Raw genomic sequence first — 21,126 nt, forward strand, 5'->3', positions numbered from 1 at the left:
TATAAAAAAGTTAAAGGGTTAAAGTTAATTGAGACAGATATAGCAATCATCGCGGGCTACAGTTACAGATTATCAAGGATAAAAATATATATGAAATTACGGAAATGCATGATGCTCAATTTGGGTATACTTACATTTTAGGGCTTGATTATATATATGCTTTGTTTTTGGCTAATAGTTCAAGAAATTAACATTTTAATTAACATTAATTGGACTCACTTTAAAGGAGAAACATGTCGGTTCAGTAGATCCTTTGCTACAAACAAAAAAGCTTACTACTTTATGTAATACTAGCGGCTTCGCCCCTAGCCTCTAGGGGCTTTGCCCCAAGAGGTTTGATCAACCTAATTTTTCGTATTTTAGATTTAAAAAGAAAAAGTAAAAAAAAAATTTTTTGGGGGGTATTTTTCATTTTTTGGGGGGGTTGGGGGTGTCCCACCCCCCAAGAAAACAGCTTAAAACCATCACAGGACCAGTAGGTATATTCCCTGAAGAGTAGAGCCCAATCGGTTCAGTGGTTACTGAGATCTTAAGCTTCAGACGGACAGACAGACGGACAGACGGACAGACGGACAGACAGACGGACAGACATCGTTCTACTTTGTATTATAGACTAGCGGCTTCGCCCCTAGCCTCTAGGGGCTTTGCCCCAAGAGGTGATAACAAAATTAAGGCGAAAATCGTAAAGGACCATGGAAATCTCCTTAAAAAAAGAGGACCAAGGAAATCTTCTACAAAAAAAAATGGGGGGGGGTGTCCCACCCCCCAAGAAAATAGCTTAAAACCACCACAGGACCAATAGGTAGATACCCTGAAGAGTAGAATCCGATCGGTTCAGTGGTTACCGAGATCTTAAGGGACAGACAGACAGACATCGTTCTACTTTGTATTATAGACTAGCGGCTTCGCCCCTAGCCTCTAGGGGCTTTGCCCCAAGAGGTGATAAAAAGAATTATTGCGAAAATTGTAAAGGACCATGGAAATCTCTTTCAAAAAAAAAAAAAAAAAAAAAAAAATGGGGGGGGGATTTTTTGGTTTTTGGGGGGGTTGATGGTGTCCCACCCCCCGAGAAAATAGCTTAAAACCACCACAGGACCAATAGGTAGATACCCTGAAGAGTAGAATCCGATCGGTTCAGTGATTACCGAGATCTTAAGGGACAGACCGACAGACAGACAGACGGTCAGACGGACAGACGGACAGACAGACATCGTTCTACTTTGTATTATAGATGATGATAAAAAAATGTTCCAAAAAGCTAAAAATCTTCATTCAAAGTTTGAAAACAACATAACGACTCTGACATTCGAAGAGAAACAAAAAGAGCTATACTATACTGACAGACGGACCGAATTTAATATAGAAAAGCTTTGCTTCCAATAAAAAAAACACACAATAAATCAATGATTTAATGCTTAAAAGCACCGTGCTCTTTGTGGTACATTTCAAACTTTTTTTTTGTAATATTTCAATATTAAATAAAAGTGTATTTGTGGTATCCGCCTAGGATAAATGGCAGACACCAGAGTTCAAATGACTACGGCAGTGTGAACAGACGTGGACACCTATACTATAGAGAAGCTACGCTTCTCTAGCAATCACTAAATAATAAACAGAGTCTATTCAGTTGTTCCTTTATTGAAGGTCTAAGGATTACTAACGTTATATACAACAAACAATAGCTACACAGATAGGAATAAATAATCATAAATAAAAGCAATATAATACATATACAATAGTCAGTTTGGGCAATAATGATCCCCCATCCCTGGAAAGGGTGGGGGGAATTAACAATACAGCTTAACCATAATAAGGCTGTCAGAATCAATCATTAATTTTAGGCATAGGGAGGGGGTCGGCAGACCCCTTCCCCAGGACTCGGGGGAGGGCCTTTGGCCCTTCCCCGAACCCCGGTCAGGGTTGCCATAGGCATGGCTCACGGTTGCCGAATACCACAACTCTCCCCTCGGAAGGCTGGGAGGGGGTCTCCCTGCCAGACTTCCGACAGTGGTTGAGGTCTTCGGCCCGCTCCTTAGGGCTAAGATATATACAAACGATAATGATTCAATGGAATCCTAGTGGTGATTTTCAGGTCTGATGGGCTCCCAACGTGGGATAGAAGGTAGAGGCTGGCTTTGGTTGGACACGTAGCTCGGCGCCAGCAGGTGTCAGGTTGGCGTGGGGCACAGCCGCTGCGGGGCCGGTCAGTAACGGGGCATTCTGGTTGTTGTTGGCAGCGGCTGGGGCACTGGCTACCAAGGTGACCGTCTGAGCGACAGCCTGGCCTCCCGAGGGGCCGCGGGGCTTTCCAGAGGGTGGTCCAGGCCTGCCTGGGCGGTCATGCCCGCTATCGGTTGATTGCATGGACACCATTTCCTCGGCTGCTTCCCGGCCGATAGGAATGGCATCCCAGTCTACTGAAAAGTCCCGGGACTTGGCATGGGTGAGTCTGGCTCTGGCCAAGGCCTTACGGTACAAGGTTGGATGGTACAGGAACACTTGTGACATCGCATTCATGGCGGCCCGTACACCTCCTTGTGCGGCTGCCAGGGAAATGATGGTTAAATCCCCCAGCAGTTTGAGGATCAACAACAGCAAACACAGTATGGCTGCGCCATCTCCCCACTTGTGAATAGCTTGTCTGAACCCAGCCCAGACATCCAGGGCGGCTTCTCCTTCCTCCGCCAGTCGGTCGATATTGTAGGACACGATCCCATGGTCTCCGGTGGCCGAACAGCTACCTTGCTGAACGCATGAGCCATAAGACAGGCCGGTCAGCATGGCGGCTTTATACGCTGGGAACGCTAGCAGCTGCTGCCAGTCGTTCAGCTCAGCCTGCGAATACAAGCCTCCCGAACTAAAGTCATCCAAAGGTTCTGTCAGCAGCTGCTTGGGCGTATCCAGCGGGGGTGGCCTCTTCTTAGGTGCGAAGGGTTAGCTCTATCCAGCCTTCCTCCGCGTGCACAGTTAGGGGGTAGGTGGAGGAGCAGGGAATCTTGGTGGCGTGGCCGCTATACACCCTTGTCACAGCGTCTACGAATCCTGTGGGTTCCACTGGTACTTTGTCCCAACATTCATTGCTCTCACGGACAACATATTTGTTGCGTTGGCAGGTAAGCTGGAGCAGTACATCTCCCCTCAGCACAGAGAACGTGCTCCCCTGGACACGCACCGGGTTGGGCCGGGTCTAGTTGCTGGAGCTTCCAGCAATTGGCCGCTACTTCTTCTGCCGCTGTGCTTTTCATGCGTGTCTCCAGGGTAAATCCAATGTAACCTGCATGTATCTGGGCCTGCAGGGGGACATCCACATCCCTGGCCAATACTCTGGGCAGCGCGGCCGCGGCCGGGTCAGCTGCCACGAACAATGCTGGGTGGTTGGTGGCATGGGCCTCAAAGTCGCAGTTCACTATTGAGGTGGGGGTGGTCATGTTGATGAAGAACTGGGCTTGATGGTCAACCAGGAACGCATCCATCACTAGGCTAGGCTGGAGGCTGCGGATCAGCCTCAAGGGGCAATCTCTCCCCAGGTGGTCCCACACGTAGATGGCCTCCCCAGTAATGCAAGACAGCTCAGAATGGGGACATTCTAGGGTCAGGTGGTCAGATTGGGACTCCACCCGTCCATCCTCCACTACGTAGGTCTCTTCCTTGACCAGCAGCCGTTGTTCCTGGAGCACTAATTCATTGCGGTACAGCTGGCCCTCCAAATGGACGTCCTCCCCTTCACAACCCACCCCCTCGGGGCTGTTGACCAAGGCGCCCACCATGTCGAGGGTGAAGAACAGGGGATGGTTCAGCTGGAACGTCAGTGGCTGGGTCTTGTCTGACAGCGTGGAGACTCGGTTCCTGGCCTGGTCTCGGCACGTTTCTGGATCAATCTTGGTTGGCCTCATGAGGGTGGGGACCGAGGTCACCTTGAGGTGACCTCATACCCCACACCTAAATGTCCACTGGGACACGGTGAGCTGACAGCTATATCCTGTTGTTTCCCTAATCTTGACTTGCTGCAGGACATGTACCTCGTGGCCCAGGGGCACCTCCTGGTGTAGCAGTTCCGTGCTACACATCTTCTCCTTGTTGTAGGCTGTGACGTGGGTGGGGTTGGCGCAGTCCCACCCTACCAGGAGGTAGCTAGTTGTAGGCCACACGGCTGCGAGCAGTAGTCCCCACAGAACCATCCACCAGTGTGAGAAGCTACCAGCACACGCGGCTGGGGATCTTCGGCTCGGGCCACGGCTGCTTCTTGGGGCTGGACACGGCTGGGTTGCTCCTGGCTAGATACAAATTTCCATTGAGCGTTATCTTTGGGTGCCCGGGGCATCCCGATACCCTCCCCAATGACAGACTGACAGGCGACTGGCGCCTGCCTGGGTGTCGGCTCCCCTAGCCCCAAGGGGTCCCTTCCCTTGTCCATGGCATGCCCAGTGGCATGGGGCTGAAGTGCGTGTGGCACAGGCTTGCCCTGAATTACGTCCCTCCCCTGCCCTAGGAACTCAGGTGCATGTGGCACAGGCAAGTCCTTATATCCCCAAATTTCAATCTCCCCAGCCTCTGGTGCAGGAGGCACAGGCAAGGCTGGAGGGTTACAATACTTTGGATACAATACATTTGTCAAATTTAACTTATCCTGGCTCGACTGGAAGTGATGGGCAGCTGGGTTCCCTAGGCTGGCAGTGGGCGCTGGATGGTGTATGGCTGGGCTCTCCCTACGGGCTGGTTACGCTGGCTGACTGGGGGTGACGGGTGTCACCCCTTCCTCTGGGGCTGCTAGCTTGTTCCAGGATCCAGGTATCTCGGTGGCGGCAACGGTTGTCGCCCCAGGCACCAGGGTGGGGGCGCTGGATAGCACCCCCCAGTCATCGCAGGTGGCAGCGCCGGATGGCGCCCCATACATCGATTCCGATGCGCTGGCTAGCGCCTCCTGCCTCTCTCGTTCAACGGTCGCCAGGGCCTCTCCGTACACCGTCTCAGTGACGCTGGGTAGCGCCCCTCCACTCTTGCTGGGTAAGCTCGGTCGGGCAGGCCCCATCATGTTGAGGCTGAAGGGCTGGGGCCTCAGGACTTCTGGATCGGCGATGTTGTTGGGCTGCACAAACTCTAGCCCCAGGTGGTTGAGGCTGAAGCCCAGGCCAACCCGGTTGGGTTCAGCCGCTCCTCCCAGTACGTTGATTCTAGCTGGGACGGTTCCAAACTGCGGCATTCCGTCGGCTCGGCCCGCTGCGTTGGGGGCGGCTGCTTGCTGGGGTGTTGCTGGGGGCGCGCTCCCTTCCATGTTGGCTACTCTGCTGGGCTTTCCTGTGGATATGTATGCTTGTATAGGTTCTGTCGAGTGTTGCCTGTAATCCCTGAAGGCTTGCTTCAAAGTCTGGGATTCAAAGGCTGGACGAAATAACATTTCACACTCGGCCTTGACTTGTTCGTATGTCAAGGCTTGGCCTGCCTCGCCAAACAGATGAGAGGCCATCTCCGCCGCTTGCCCCACCAGTGACAGTAAAAGGGCGTTGCGGCGGTTTAGTGTGTCATGGGGAGGCACACGGTAAGCCGCCCATGACATCTCGAGTCTCCGGATGTGGGAACTCCAGGATTGCTTGGGCGGTCCTCTATACTCCGGCAGGTTGCTCAGCATCAGCTTGCGGTACTCGGCTGGAGCCGGTTGGGGATCATCCTGGAGCCATCCTTGGGCTTGGTCGCCTCCTGGCGCTTGCGGCTGCTCCATCGGGTCAACGGTTCAGCGGCGGGACACGAAGTTTTAAGTCAATACTATAAATGGTTTACACTTGGGGCTTTCTAGCCTAGCAGCCAACACTGTTTATCACTAGGTTGGTAGTTTAACTACAAAGATGTAACTTAGATGTACTTGTCACTAGTTTTTTTTCTGAGTTGTAGAGTAGGCTGGTAGGGGTAGATAGCTGTTGAGGGTCTGAACTGCTGTCAGGAACTGATTGGGTTTTCCTTTATCACACTATAGATAGGAGGGAGAAGCTTGTAAGTCTTGTTTTCTAAAAATATCTCTGTTAGATGCTATGGAGTAGCTCCGCTCCTGTGTGTGTGTGTGTGTGTGAAATATCCTTTCCTTGCAACGCGCTTACACACCGTCAGATCCGCGCACACAGGTAAAACGCGCACTTATCCCTCAACCCGCTCTCTCATTGGTCCGCTTTGTCTTATTCGTCCGTTGAATTTTGTTATGTGTCCCGAACTCTGCTGCGCGACCCGTAAATGGCGCTCTGTTCTCCCGGTCGCTATCTCCACACCGTTGGCGGACTTAGTCAAGTGTGGGTAGGAGGGGGGAAGCGCGTGAGGGGACGGGGTAAAACCGTCCGTTCCCCCTGTGGAGAGGGGGAGTGCTGTGGGTTTGAGGTAACTGTGTGGTGAGGTAATTGTGCCCTTTTCCTTAATCCTGGGCTTGTTGTTATGTCACCTCGATTGTATTTTCTTCAATGGATGGTGGGCCCCTCCCTTTCCGCTGGAATAAGGGGTGTATTTGTTGTGCTGGAGGCTTGGGGGGTTAGATTGTTTATCAATGCATTGTTATATTACATCTAGGTTCTATTTTTGGCCTTATCACAATACACAACAGATTTGCTTACCAAGCCTGTTCTATTTTTAGTTTTATCACAATACACAACAAATTGTTTACCAATCCTTGCTCATAAATCTATTGTTCAGCCTTCACACTAGGGTGGTAATCCCTACAATGTGATATAATATCTGCTTTTCTAGATGGGTGGCTGCGCTGTAGCCTCTCAGGATACTTGGAGTTGACGTAGTTTCCTCTGCTTGGTACACTACACTCGTATGTTCGCTCGCAGCTCGCAGCTATTTGGCTTGTTTCAGCCTGTCGGCGGCAGGGAATGTCCCGTCCTGCAGCGCCGTGTATCCGAATCCAGCTGGTGGCGGCAGGGAATGTCCCGTCCTGCAGCGCCGCTGGTTCGAATCCTTGGCTTGTTTCAGTCTGTCGGCGGCAGGGAATGTCCCGTCCTGCAGCGCCGTGTATCCGAATCCGGCTGGTGGCGGCAGGGAATTCCCGTCCTGCAGCGCCGCTGGTTCGAATCCTGCTATCTCTTGCAGGAAATGTTGGCCTATTTTCAGCCGTTTACACTTAGTTGGCCTGTTTCAGCCCGTCCGCAGGCCTGTTTCAGCCCTTGAGCGCTCAATTCTCCGTTAGATGTCGGCGCTTCTCGCGGTTCTCCGTCAAGTTTCGCTGCTCTCCATAGTCTCTCGTCCGATCTTGCTAGATTTCGCTTCCACAACTGCCGGATGCAGAGTTAGACCTTGCTATCCAGGGTGGGTAATTCAGGTTGCTTGTGTCAGTTTTGCCAGTTTCACTGCTGGGAGTACCTTAGCCTCAGCTGCGCGTCTGCTCTACACTTGTGGTTTGCCGTAATCTCACACAGCTGTCACCAAAAGTTGTGGTATCCGCCTAGGATAAATGGCAGACACCAGAGTTCAAATGACTACGGCAGTGTGAACAGACGTGGACACCTATACTATAGAGAAGCTACGCTTCTCTAGCAATCACTAAATAATAAACAGAGTCTATTCAGTTGTTCCTTTATTGAAGGTCTAAGGATTACTAACGTTATATACAACAAACAATAGCTACACAGATAGGAATAAATAATCATAAATAAAAGCAATATAATACATATACAATAGTCAGTTTGGGCAATAATGATCCCCCATCCCTGGAAAGGGTGGGGGGAATTAACAATACAGCTTAACCATAATAAGGCTGTCAGAATCAATCATTAATTTTAGGCATAGGGAGGGGGTCGGCAGACCCCTTCCCCAGGACTCGGGGGAGGGCCTTTGGCCCTTCCCCGAACCCCGGTCAGGGTTGCCATAGGCATGGCTCACGGTTGCCGAATACCACATATTAAAATCATATTTGTTTTCATGAGCTTATCATTCAGTTAAACAGTATCTGAATAATTTAAGATCTCGGCAACCACAGGACCTATTAGGTTTGGTTTTTAGTGATTATACTTTTGATCGTACCATGGTTTAAGGCTATTTTCTTTTTGGGGAAGTTAGTTTTAGTTTAAAAGTTATGAAAAAATTTGGATCTCGAAAATCGAAGGATCGTTTGTGTTCTAATTTTTAGAAATATAAATTTTTAATAATTGACATTATCATAAGAGAAATAACTTAAATTTTTGCAAAAGTTTAAATAATGAAATAAAGATAAAGAGCTGTAAGTCATTTTCTGACAACCATAGTTTTTGTTATAATTTGTAAAATGGCAAAGTAGGCTGTTACTTTAATAAATAGCAGTGCTGCGGGGGTGATATCATCTATATTACTATGATATATCTTATCAATTACACCATGCGGATCATGTTCAGAAAAAAATAACATTATTTTTTTACAAGGGGGGAATTGACATTGTGATACACTAGTCCCCAAAGTTTTATATTAACATTTTCTTATTCGTTGGCTCAACTCCTTTGAGGGCTGTTATTGAATTTTGATTGGTTGGTGCATTAAGTAAATTGTCCAAATGTTTTAACCACTAATTGTAATTTATAGAATAGATAATTTTGTGTTTTATAATTTGGGATGTACATCAATATATCGGCCATTGATCTGTGATCTTTATATGACTTGAAATAATTCTTTACCAGACGTTTTTAAACTAAAAAAAAGATTTGTGTATCTTTGAACCCAATCTTTCAGATTGGTGGCTAAACGTCATTCAAACAACAGACCTTTGATTTTCCAACCGTTGTCTAAACTCTTGCGCTTGTTTTGTGATAAGACCTTTTCCCGACAAGGACATAGCAGCAGAAGAATCCATCATAGCTTATGTAGTGGATGATATTTGAACCGTCTACCTTCATGAAAACGATCGGATGCTTAACAAGTTTGCTATACTTGATCCCATATTTTTTGAGTTAATTGAAACATAGATAAATGCACTTATATAGATTGTGGGAATTCTAGAGATGGAATTTTAGAAGTGTATTAAAGAACAAGAAAACAATTATGAAAAAATATCGTAGCTATAAAACGTTGCAACAGCTTTGACGCTTATAGATTAACACATATTGAATATTTAGGTTTTTTAATTTCAACTTTAGAAGGACTTACCAATAAATCACTTAATATGTCCTAGTTTTAATCATTTAATCTTTTAGAAGATTTGATTACTACTTAATAGATCTGTCTTCGATCAGCTAGTCCTATTGTATAAAGTATTAAGATAGTTTGTCTGATGCTTAATACTCGATAGAGCACAACTGATTGAGTTCTCCATTTTAGAGAAGCTTCATCTAGGTCTTAGGGTGAATTCACTCATTATATTAACAATAAATAAGTATTAAGAAAGTGCAGATGTGAAAAAAATATTGATTTTTTTAAATTTTGAAAATTAAGCTTAAAGATTAAGGCTTTTGGGTTTCAATCGAACACACTTACCAGCGGCGACTTTAACGAAAAGTGTAAAAGCATCGTTCTGAACCAAAACTTTTACAATTTAGGTTAGGATTTTATAAATGCATTTTTGAAGAGTCTTCAGTAATAATCAAATCTATTATTATTTGGTCTTATCGCTTAAAAATAACTGTGAGGCACAAACCACAACAATTGTTTGTTCATCATCACTTTAACCGTAATTCTTTTAATTACTTTATCGTATTAATTCGCATCTTTTACCAAATAAATAAGGATGATTGCGTTCAAAAGTAACAAAGCTACTAGAAAAAAAATACTGAAATAAAATCGTTATCTATTAGGGGCCAGGGCTCGGCAGCCGTGCGTCAGCCGCCTGTAAACCTTGTTGTCCTTATTGAATTTAAAAGTCATATGAAATTCTAAACCAGACACAAATATGTCAATTCCTCTTTTAAAAACATTTTTAAAGTATTAAAACTGTGTTGATTTTGAGGCTAGGTCGCAGCTGACGCGTGGCTGCCGAGTATTGTTATTTTTAGACAAGCTTACAAAGTACATAGTGGGAAAACTAGCTTCGCCTCTAGCCTCTAGGGGCTTTGCCCCAAGAGGTAATTTAAAAAAAGTAACTCTAGTGCTGCATCCATAACATTTTAAATTAACTGAATAAAAAAAATGAGTGGGACTTTTTTTTTTTTTTTGAGGAGGTTGGGGGTGTAGATATATTCCCTGAAGATTAGAATCAAATCGGTTCAGTGGTTACTGAGATCTCAAGGGACAACAGACGGACAGACTGACAACCAGACTGACATCGTACTACTTTGTATTATAGATAGTAGATGTGAAACAAACATTTTGAATATTGAAATTTGAGTTTTAAAATTAAGAGCATAACATATAGTCCTACAGACCAAGTGAGTTATAATGTACATGCTTAATGGTGAGCTATACTCTTACAATTAATTTCAGCATTCTATCTCTAATAACATTTGAGTAAATTGCATAACCCCTTTAGAATTGTCTTTGAGAATGACCAATGCAAAAATTGTTGTATGCGAGATGTGAGTAGAATCTCCCATTCTGCTGAAAAATTAAAAATTATTTAAAGTACAGGAGATCTAAGAATGATATACCATACATAAAAACAAAGCATATGAAACCCGGACAAACGACAAGTAAGAAGTCTCTTCAAATCCCCCCTCCCCCCCCCAAAAAAAAAAAAACATAAAAATTAGTTTAGTCAATGGGAATTTCCATTTATATATGTATAATATTTTTTATATTAATGAATTATTTTAACACAATAAATTTTACGAAATTGTAAACCATAAAAAAACTTTTTCACGCTATACACTATACATCCGAATTAACAATAAAAACATTAAGCCAGTTTCAACCATAAAATATTTGAAATCAATTCCGACCTTCAGTTTACTACGTATTGTCTAATTCAATAAAGCCATTTAGAAAAAAAACCATTAAGAAAGAAAAACTAAGATATTTCTTTGATTATATATTAATGTAAAAGTTCATTAGTGCGTGTTTTCTTTACACAATTGTTTCTAAACGCGAAGTGTTTCTACAATCAGGCCAGGTCAGTCTATCCTTCCGTTAATTTGGGCATTTGTGAATTGTTTAAATTTTTTTTAATAGTTAAAAATTGAAATAGTTGGATACAAGTTAGATAGCGTATCAACTCTCTAATTTTTACTAAAATGGCTGTAACTTCATAATATTCTATTTCTAATCTGTTCAGCTTCGGTTTTAATAATGTCCTTGTTTATCCTTGTTTTTATTATAATGATGAAAGTTGAAGGGTAAGCAACAGATAAAATGTCATACTATTTCAAAACGGTTTGCTTTACCCTTTTATTGGCTGTAAATAAGGATGATAACATCTATAAAACATATCAGACAGTCTAACAAATGAACATGAACTTTTTAAAAGCAAATTTCATATTCATCCTATGAATCAGATACCAAGTGAATAGGATAATTTTATTTTATCAAAAAATTTAAAATGCTGTCAAAAAATCTACTAAAATCATCATGCAAAATTTTGCAAAAATGAACTTTTTAGTAATGATTATAATTTATAGAGTTACTACTTAATTGTACCTAACTATTAGAGGAATTATCATACAAAGATTGAAAACGATGGAACGACTCTATCAAGCCAAAATTGATAATAAAGATAAATGATAAACATTATTTGTATTACTTTATTATTTCTCTAAAAAGCATCAATTAACTCTTTCCACATAATTTATTCAGATAATTACAGTTATTAAGTTTTAAGAGCAAAAAGTGTGCTATTGTGGTATCCGCCTAGGATAAATGGCAGACACCAGAGTTCAAATGACTATGGCAGTGTGAACAGACGTGGACACCTATACTATAGACACGGCGGCTCGCTCACTTATAGAAATGGGAAACTTATAAAAGTTTTACTCAACACACGAAATCGTAACAATTTTCATGAGAAATACGCATTTTATATAGCATACAAAACGCTCTAATTTTCGTTCTATTTAACGTAATTTTATCATTTTTTTTGCTGTTTATTTTATTTTATATACTTTTATCATTTTATCAAAAAAAAATTTATCTTTTTTCATCATTTTTTGGAGAAATTACTGCTTAAACTTAGGGTATCTTTAGACGCAAAATTGACGCACTTAGAATAAAAAATGCATATTGAGTACAAAGGGGGGATAATTTCAAGTAATGAATGTTCTAAAGATATCTTTTTTTCCATAAAATTTTAATGTTTAGTCCACCCCACGTCACCCCGAAAATTATATATCAATTTAGGAAGATAATTTTTGTAGAATAATTACAGAATTTACAACGTTATGGACTCTGAAAGTATAGTTAAGATCAAAGGCGTGCAAAAGGTTGGTATAGGGGTTGTTTACACCACCCTTGTAAAATTAAGGGGGATGGATACACCTCCCTAGGTTTTCACCCATGTCCACCCTCTTGACAAGAGCCTACACCCTCAGATACACCCCTCTATAAATTCCAAGGGGGTGTAAAGGAAATAAATTTACACCCCTTAAAATAAAGTGGGGTTGGGGGTGTTTAAGGAGGGTGTATATAAGCAAGTCACAGATTCAGATAATTATATGCTATCTATTTTTAGATAAATTAATTACCAGACTAAAATAATCTTGCAATATTCTGTACAACTGTACTGTACAACTTTTAATTAGTAAATTGGGACATGAGGAAGCTCTCATACATATGTAGGGGGGGGGGGGGAGAGTTAATGCAACCATCCCATAATCAATTAATCCAAATTTTGTTATGAAGATTGGCATGTGTAATCCTTGGTAGGTCTGTTTTTCAAAATTTAACAAAAGGTAAGCTTAAGGGGGGGGGGGGTTAAGGCAACCATCACGCAATCAATGCACAAATGGCACTGTTTGCTCAGCTGTTTAGCCGTTTTTGGGCTATTTTCAGGGCAAATCCATCAATAATCATGTAGGAATCATCCATTAGGGATAGGTTTTAATGGGTGCTGAGCTGAAAAATACTACCAAAAATAGTGGCAGCTGGGTAATGGCTTATAAGGATATAAAAAAATTGAATATTTCCATGGAATTAAACTTTTCTTAATTAACATTATAACTTTATGTCATGGACATATTACTAAAAGAACTTTTTTTAATTTCTAGATTTCGCTGTCATAACAGCTAATAACTGCCAAAAATGGCTGAGAACAGCTGTCAACAGCCAAAAGTATATATTGTAGATTAAATCATCGCGCCCTGGAAAAATTTTGATAAAAGTTTTGCCCCCAGTAAAAATTGGTTGATTTAAGCCAAAAAATGACCCATGCTAAATATTTTTCTGTGATGCAATAATTGTGACCTCATGAGCACTGCAAAGTTTTTGAAATCTGCAAAAAAAAATTTTTTTTAGTTCTTTTGTGTGATCTCAATTTTAAAGATTTTTACAAAATTTCAATTCTAGTATGTCAATATAAACCTGAAATTTACCAAAAAATGGAGCAGTCTCAATTATAACATATGAAGGTGTAGCAAGAAATCTGCAAAGTCAAATTCCATTTTTGCAGAGTTTTTCTTACATAACTTAAAAATAAAAATTTTAATTTGGTTTTCATTTAGATGCAGTAACTACTGTAACCAGGCATTTTCAAAATTTTAGCTCAATATTCAATCAATTTTGCTCACCTTCCAACACTAAACCCCCTTTATTGATAAGAAGACCATTAATTTTATTTGGGGTTTCCCTCAAAGTTTTTACACAGATAGTGTTAGTATTTATAGTAAATTGTGACCTCAAAAATTGTATTATATATATTTATGCAATTTTGACTTTGGAAGATGTGACATGTCTAGGGTAGTTTTTTTTTTTTTAAACATACTTTTGCTTTAATGTATGTTAAATCATACCAATAACCATATTTTAATTTTCAGTACCACCCACTTAACAGCTAGAACTGGCTGGAAACAGCTGGGAGTGGTCAAGAGTATGATGAGTAGATAGGGCTTTTGATGTGTCTAAGGGTAGGTTTTTATGGGTGCTGAGCTCAAAAATACCACACAACATCCATATGGCAGCTTGCTAACGGCCGGAGCTCAGCTGGGAGCAGCCAAGAGTAGAATTAGTAGATAGGGCTTGTGACATGTCTCTAGGTAGGTTTTTAACAGTCTGTGTAACAGCCCCAGCTACCAAATGGATGGACCCCCACTATTTATAGTAGTATTTTTGAGCTTGGTACCAATAAAAACCTACCCCTAGACATGTCACAAGCCCTATCTACTCTTCATACTCTTAGCCGCTCCCAGCCATTTTCAGCCAGTTCTAGCCATTTAGCAGCTGGTACAAGAAATTTTAAAAATGGATATTTAAAGCAAAAATATGTTTTAAAAAGTTGATTCCTATGTAATTAATGATAGTTTTGCCCTGAATATAGCCCAAAAACGGCTAAACGACTAAACCGCCAGCTGTTAGCCATCACTTTTCCAACTTTTTGTTTCATTTTGGGAAAATAGATATACCAAGGATTACTCATGCCAAGTTTTGTAACGAAATTCGAATTCTAAGTGCAATTTGCGCATTGATTACAAGATGGTTGCATTAACCCCCCCCCTTAAACTTGAATTAATTCCTTTAATGATCTTGATAGATATAGGTTTATAACTTTTAATATATTTTACAATAGTGCTCAAAGTTAATGTTGGGAGGGAGGTATATCCCAATCCTCTTTTTATAAAAAATTTTTAAAATGTAATAAATTTCTTATGTAAAGTAGTTTTGATAAAATCTTAATAAAATAACCCTTGATTTTAGTTTAAGGGGGCTGTTAAAAGTCATAAGTGGGGTGTCAAAAAATTTAGTTGTTAATAAATTAATGGAATATAACCTGATATTATAAATTTGAAACATATTTTTGATGTACAAAGAGATTTAAGGAACATGTATTACACTTTTTTTCATAGAAGAAATTGAATAATTTTTTATTTGTTTTTTTTCAACACAAGGTTATTTGTGTATCTCTGACAGACAGAGGGACAGGTAAATAGTAATAGACAGTCTTTGAGGCATTAACAAATTACAATTAGGCTATGCTAGATGATTCATTGAAATCCAAAAGAGAGGCAGTTAGACAGATAGACAGACAAGTGGTGGGACAGACAGACAAAAGGACAGACAGACAGAGGGACAGACAGACAGACAGACAAATGGGTATTGCCTAAAAACAGTTTGGCTGCTATATGAATCATTAAAACCCACAATAGAAAAGAAATTTACAATAGTTTCTTTTTTCGATACTCAAGGCCCCCCCCCCCTCCCCCACTCAAAGGGGTTTATTATTTCTGAAAATCAATGAGTGACTTCTCAGCATAATAAAATTGAATATACTTTTTATTTCATCAATTTATCTTAAATAGAACGAAAGTTATAATCATTTTATTGTCTACAAGAAATATGCTTTGAGTAAAAATCAACCTAATTGTCAGTAAAAACGTTATATTTATGCATATTTACACAGTAAATAAATTTTAAAATTGTATTTTATTGTAATGAATAAATTAAGGGGGTCGTATGAATTATCAAAAACCTAAAAAAAACTAATTTAATTAAATTAGTCCAAGTAATGATTGATTTAGTACAGCACATATGAATATGTTGTCAATTTCCTATCAGAGTCGCAGTGTAGAGAAGCTACGCTTCTCTAGCAATCACTAAATAATAAACAGAGTCTATTCAGTTGTTCCTTTATTCAGGGTCTAAGGTTTACTAAAGTTATATACAACAAACAATAAATACACAGATAGGAATAAGTAATCATAAACAGAATCAATATAATACATATACAATAGTCAGTTTGGGCAATAATGATCCCCCATCCCTGGAAAGGGTGGGGGGAATTAACAATACAGCTTAACCATAATAAGGCTGTCAGAATCTATCATTAATTTTAGGCATAGGGAGGGGGTCGGCAGACCCCTTCCCCAGGACTCGGGGGAGGGCCCTCGGCCCTTCCCCGAACCCAGGTCAGGGTTGCCATAGGCATGGCTCACGGTTGCCGAATACCACAACTCTCCCCTCGGAAGGCTGGGAGGGGGTTTCCCTGCCAGACTTCCGACAGTGGTTGAGGCCTTCGGCCCGCTCCTTAGGGCTAATTTATATACAAGCGATAATGATTCAATGGAATCCTAGTGGTGATTTTCAGGGCTGATGGGCTCCCAACGTGGGATAGAAGGTAGAGGTTGGCTTTTGTTGGACACGTAGCTCGGCGCCAGCAGGTGTCAGGTTGGCGTGGGGCACAGCCGCTGCGGGGCCGGTCAGTAGCGGGGCATTCTGGTTGTTGTTGGCAGCGGCTGGGGCACTGGCTACCAGGTTGACCGTCTGAGCGACAGCCTGGCGTCCCGAGGGGCCGCGGGGCTTTCCAGAGTGTGGCCCAGGCCTGCCTGGGCGGTCATTCCCACTATCGGCTGATTGCATGGATACCATTTCCTCGGCTGCTTCCCGGCCGATAGGAATGGCATCCCAGTCTACTGAAAAGTCCCGGGACTTGGCATGGGTGAGCCTGGCTCTGGCCAAGGCCTTCCGATACAAGGTTGGGTGGTACAGGAACACTTGTCGCGTTCATGGCGTTCATGGCGGCCCGTACACCTCCTTGTGCGGCTGCCAGGGAAATGATGGTTAAGTCCCCCAGCAGCTTGAGGATCAACAGCAGCAAACACAGTATGGCTGCGCCATCTCCCCACTCGTGAATAGCCTGTCTGAACCCAGCCCAGACATCCAGGGTTGCTTCTCCTTCCTCCGCCAGTTGGTCAATATCGTAGGACACGATCCCATGGTCTCCGGTGGCTGAACAGCTACCTTGCTGAACGCATGAGCCATATGACAGGCCGGTCAGCATGGCGGCCTTATACGCTGGGAACGCTAGCAGCTGCTGCCAGTCGTTCAGCTCAGCCTGCGAATACAAGCCTCCCGAACTAAAGTCATCCAAGGGCTCTGTCAGCAGCTGCTTGGGTGTATCCATCGGGGGTGGCCTCTTCTTAGGTGCGGGGGTTAGCTCTATCCAGCCTTCCTCAGCGTGTACAGTTAGGGGGTAGGTGGAGGCGCAGGGAATTTTGGTGGCGTGGCCGCTATACACCTTTGTCACGGCATCTACAAATCCTGTGGGCTCCACCGGCACCTTGTCCCAACATTCATTGCTCTCCCTGACAACATATTTATTGCGTTGGCAGGTAAGCTGGAGCAATACATCTCCCCTCAGCACAGAGAACGTGCTCCCCTGGACACGCACCGGATGGGCCGGGTCTAGTTGCTGGAGCTTCCAGCAATTGGCCGCTACTTCTTCTGCTGCGGTGCTTCTCATTCGAGTTTCCAGGGTAAATCCGATGTAACCTGCATGTATCTGGGCCTGCAGGGGGACATCCACGTCCCTGGCCGATACTCTGGGCAGCGCTGCCGCGGCCGGGTCGGCTGCCACGAACAATGCTGGGTGGTTTGTGGCATGGGCCTCAAAGTCGCAGTTCACTATTGAGGTGGGGGTAGTCATGTTGATGAAGAATTGGGCTTGATGGTCAACCAGAAACGCATCCATCACCAGGCTAGGCTGGAGGCTGCGGATCAGCCTCAAGGGGCAATCTCTCCCCAGGTGGTCCCACACGTAGGTGGCCTCCCCAGTGATGCAGGACAGCTCAGAATGGGGATACTCTAGGGTCAGGTGGTCAGACTGGGACTCCACCCGTCCATTCTCGACTACGTAGGTCTCTTCCTTGACCAGCAGCCGTCGCTCCTGGAGCACTAATTCATTGCGGTACAGCTGGCCCTTGAAATGGACGTCCTCCCCTTCACAACCCACCCCCTCGGGGCTATTGACCAAGGCGCCCACCATATCGAGGGTGAAGAACAGGGGATGGTTCAGCTGAAACGTCAGTGGCTGGGTCTTGCCTGGCAGAGTGTAGACTCGGTTCCTGGCCAGGTCTCGGCACGTTTCTGGATCAATCTTGGTTGGCCGCATGAGGGTGGGGACCGAGGTCACCTTGAGGTGGCCCCATACTCCACACCTAAATGTCCACTGGGACACGGTGAGTTGACAGCTATATCCCGTTGTTTCCCTAATCTTGACTTGCTGCAGGACATGTACCTCATGGCCCAAGGGCACCTCCTGGTGTAGCGGCTCCGTGCTACACATCTTCTCCTTGTTGTAGGCTGTGACATGGGTGGGGTTGGCACAGTCCCACCCTACCAGGACGTAGCTAGTTGTAGGCCACACGGCTGCGAGCAGTAGTCCCCACAGAACCATCCACCAGTGTGAGAATCTACCAGACAGCCATCGACCTCGCGCACGCGTCTGGGGATCCTCGGCTCGGGCCGCGGCTGCTTCTTGGGGCTGGACACTGCTAGGCTGCTCCTGGCTAGATATGAATTTCCATTGAGCATTATCTTTGGGTGCCCAGGCCATCCTGATACCCTCCCCAATGACAGACTGACAGGCGACTGGCGCCTGCCTGGGTGTCGGCTCCCCTAGCCCCAAGGGGTCCCTTCCCTTGTCCATGGCATGCCCAGTGGCATGGGGCTGGAGTGCGTGTGGCACAGGCTCGCCCTGTATTACATCCCTCCCCTGCCCTAGGAACTCAGGTGCATGTGGCACAGGCAAGTCCTTATATCCCCAAATTTCAGTCTCCCCAGCCTCTGGTGCGGGAGGCACAGGCAAGGCTGGAGGGTTACAATACTTTGGATACGATACATTTGTCAAATTTAACTTATCCTGGCTCGGTTGGGAATGGTGGGCAGCTGGGTTCCCTCGGCTGGCACGGGGCGCTGGATGGTGTATGGCTGGGCTCTCCCTACGGGCTGGTGGCGCTGGCTGATGGATCGCTGGACCCTCCCTGCTGGCTGGTGGCACTGGCTGACTGGGGGTGACGGATGTCACCCCTCCCTCTGGGGCTGCTGGCTCGTTCCAGGATCCAGGTATCTCGGTGGCGGCGACGGTTGTTGCCCCAGGCACCAGGGTGGGGGCGCTGGATAGCACCCCCCAGTCATCGCAGGTGGCGGCGGCGGTTGCCGCCCCAGACATCAGCTTGGGGGTGCAGGGGCGCACCTCTCGTCCTTCTCAGGTGGCGGCGCCGGATGGCGCCCCATACATCGACTCCGATGCGCTGGCTAGCGCCTCTTGCCTCTCTCGCTCAGCGGCCGCCAGGGCCTCCCCGTACACCGTCTCAGTGGCGCTGGGTAGCGCCCCTCCACTCTGGCTGGGTAGACTCGGTCTGGCAGGCCCCATCATGTTGAGGCTGAAGGGTTGAGGCCTCAGGACTTCTGGCTCTGCAATGTTGGTGGGCTGCACAAACTCCGGTCCCAAGTGATTGAGGCTGAAGCCCAGACCAACCCGGTTTGGTTCAGCCGCTCCTCCCAGCACGTCAATCCTAGCTGGGACGGTTCCAAACTGCGGCATTCCGTCGGCTCGGCCCGCTGCGTTGGGGGCGGCTGCTTGCTGGAGTGTTGCTGGGGGCACGCTCCCTTCCATGTTGGCTACTCTGCTGGGCTTTCCTGAGGGAGCGCCCTTGTCAGCGATGCGTCTCCGGCCGGCTACCTGGTCCCAGTCAGCCTTGCACTCGGCCGCCGTATGGCCTGCGTAATGGCAACGGTCACATTTGGCAGGACGGTCACGGCGTGGCTGGGTGCGTCTCTCTTCTAGGCTGACCTCCATAGGCGTAGGACAGTCTCGGACTCGGTGGCCTTTCCCATGGCAGCGATAGCAGCGGCCTGGAATCTTGTCATCTGGGGCGACCTTCCCCATCTGGTGGAGACCCGGAGCCAAGGCGCCAATCCCCATTGGCTCCGACTCATCATATTGGGGCAACTGGACGCTGGCTGATACCGTGAGCCCGTCGGTGGCGTCCACTAGGCACACACCCTCCTTCAGCTGCTTGGTGATCATTGTGACGGTAAACATGGCTCGCCTCGTGTACTCAGGTACCGAGGCGATCTCATGACCCATCATTTCACGTTTCACATTAGCGTTACAAATGCCACGATTTAATTCGTCTATCAATAACTCAAGGTCCTCGTGGCTATAGGCCTCCCTATACAATGCACACATTGTGGATATGTATGCTTGTATAGGTTCTGTCGAGTGTTGCCTATAATCTCTGAAGGCTTGCTTTAGGGTCTGAGATTCATAGGCTGGACGAAATAACATTTCACACTTGGCCTTGACTTGTTCGTATGTCAAGGCTTGGCCTGCCTCGCCAAACAGATGAGAGGCCATCTCCGCCGCTTGCCCCGCCAGGGATAGTAAAAGGGCGTTGCGGCGATTTAGTGTGTCATGGGGGGGCACATGGTAAGCCGCCCATGACATTTCGAGTCTCCGGATGTGGGAATTCCAGGATTGCTTGGGCGGTCCTCGATACTACGGCAGGTTACTCAGCATCAGCTTGCGGTACTCGGCTGGAGCCGGCTGGGGATCATCCTGGAGCCATCCTTGGAGCTGGTCGCCTCCTGGCGCTTGTGGCTGCTCCATCGGGTCAAAGGTTCAGCGGCGGGACACGAAGTTTTAAGGCAATACTATAAATGGTTTACACTTGAGGCTTTCTAGCCTAGCAGCCAACACTGTTTTATCACTAGGTTGGTAGTTTAACTACAAAGATTTAAATTAGGTGTATCTAAAGTACTTGTCACTAGTTTCTGAGTTGTAGAGTAGGCTGGTAGGTGTAGATAGCTGTTGAGGGTCTGAACTGCTGTCAGGAACTGATTTGGTTTTCCTTATCACACTATAGATAGGAGGGAGGAGCTTGCAAGTCTTTTTTTTTCTAAAAATATCTCTGTTGGATGCTATGGAGTAGCTCCGCTCCTGTGTGTGTGTGTGTGCGTGAAGTATCCTTTCCTTGCAACGCGCTTACGCGCCGTCAGATTCGCGCACACAGGTAAAACGCGCACCTATCCCTCAATCCGCTCTCTCATTGGTCCGCTTTGTCTTATTCGTCCGTTGAATTTTGGTTGTGCGTCCCAAGCTCTGCTGCGCGACCCGTAAATGGCACTCTGTTCTCCCGGTCGCTATCTCCACACCGTGGGCGGACTTATTCAAGTGTGGGTAGGAAGGGGGAGCGCGTGAGGGGACGGGGTAAAACCATCCGTTCCCCCCTATGGGGAGGGGGGGGTGCTGTAGGTTTGAAGTAACTGTGTGGTGAGGTAATTGTGCCCTTTCCTTAATCCTGAGCTTATTGTAATGTCACCTCGATT

General features: G+C 45.4%; 1 protein-coding gene across 1 annotated transcript in view; it reads left to right on the forward strand.

Moving 5' to 3' along the window:
- Window positions 1–21,126, forward strand: part of LOC145332601 (tektin-1-like) — a 103,446-nt gene that overhangs the window by 51,989 nt on the left and 30,331 nt on the right. The gene's annotated exons all lie outside the window — the stretch shown is intronic.

This window comes from Acartia tonsa, chromosome 11 (genome assembly GCF_053477335.1).
Source record: "Acartia tonsa isolate MP-2025a chromosome 11, ASM5347733v1, whole genome shotgun sequence".
NCBI lineage: Eukaryota > Metazoa > Arthropoda > Copepoda > Calanoida > Acartiidae > Acartia > Acartia tonsa.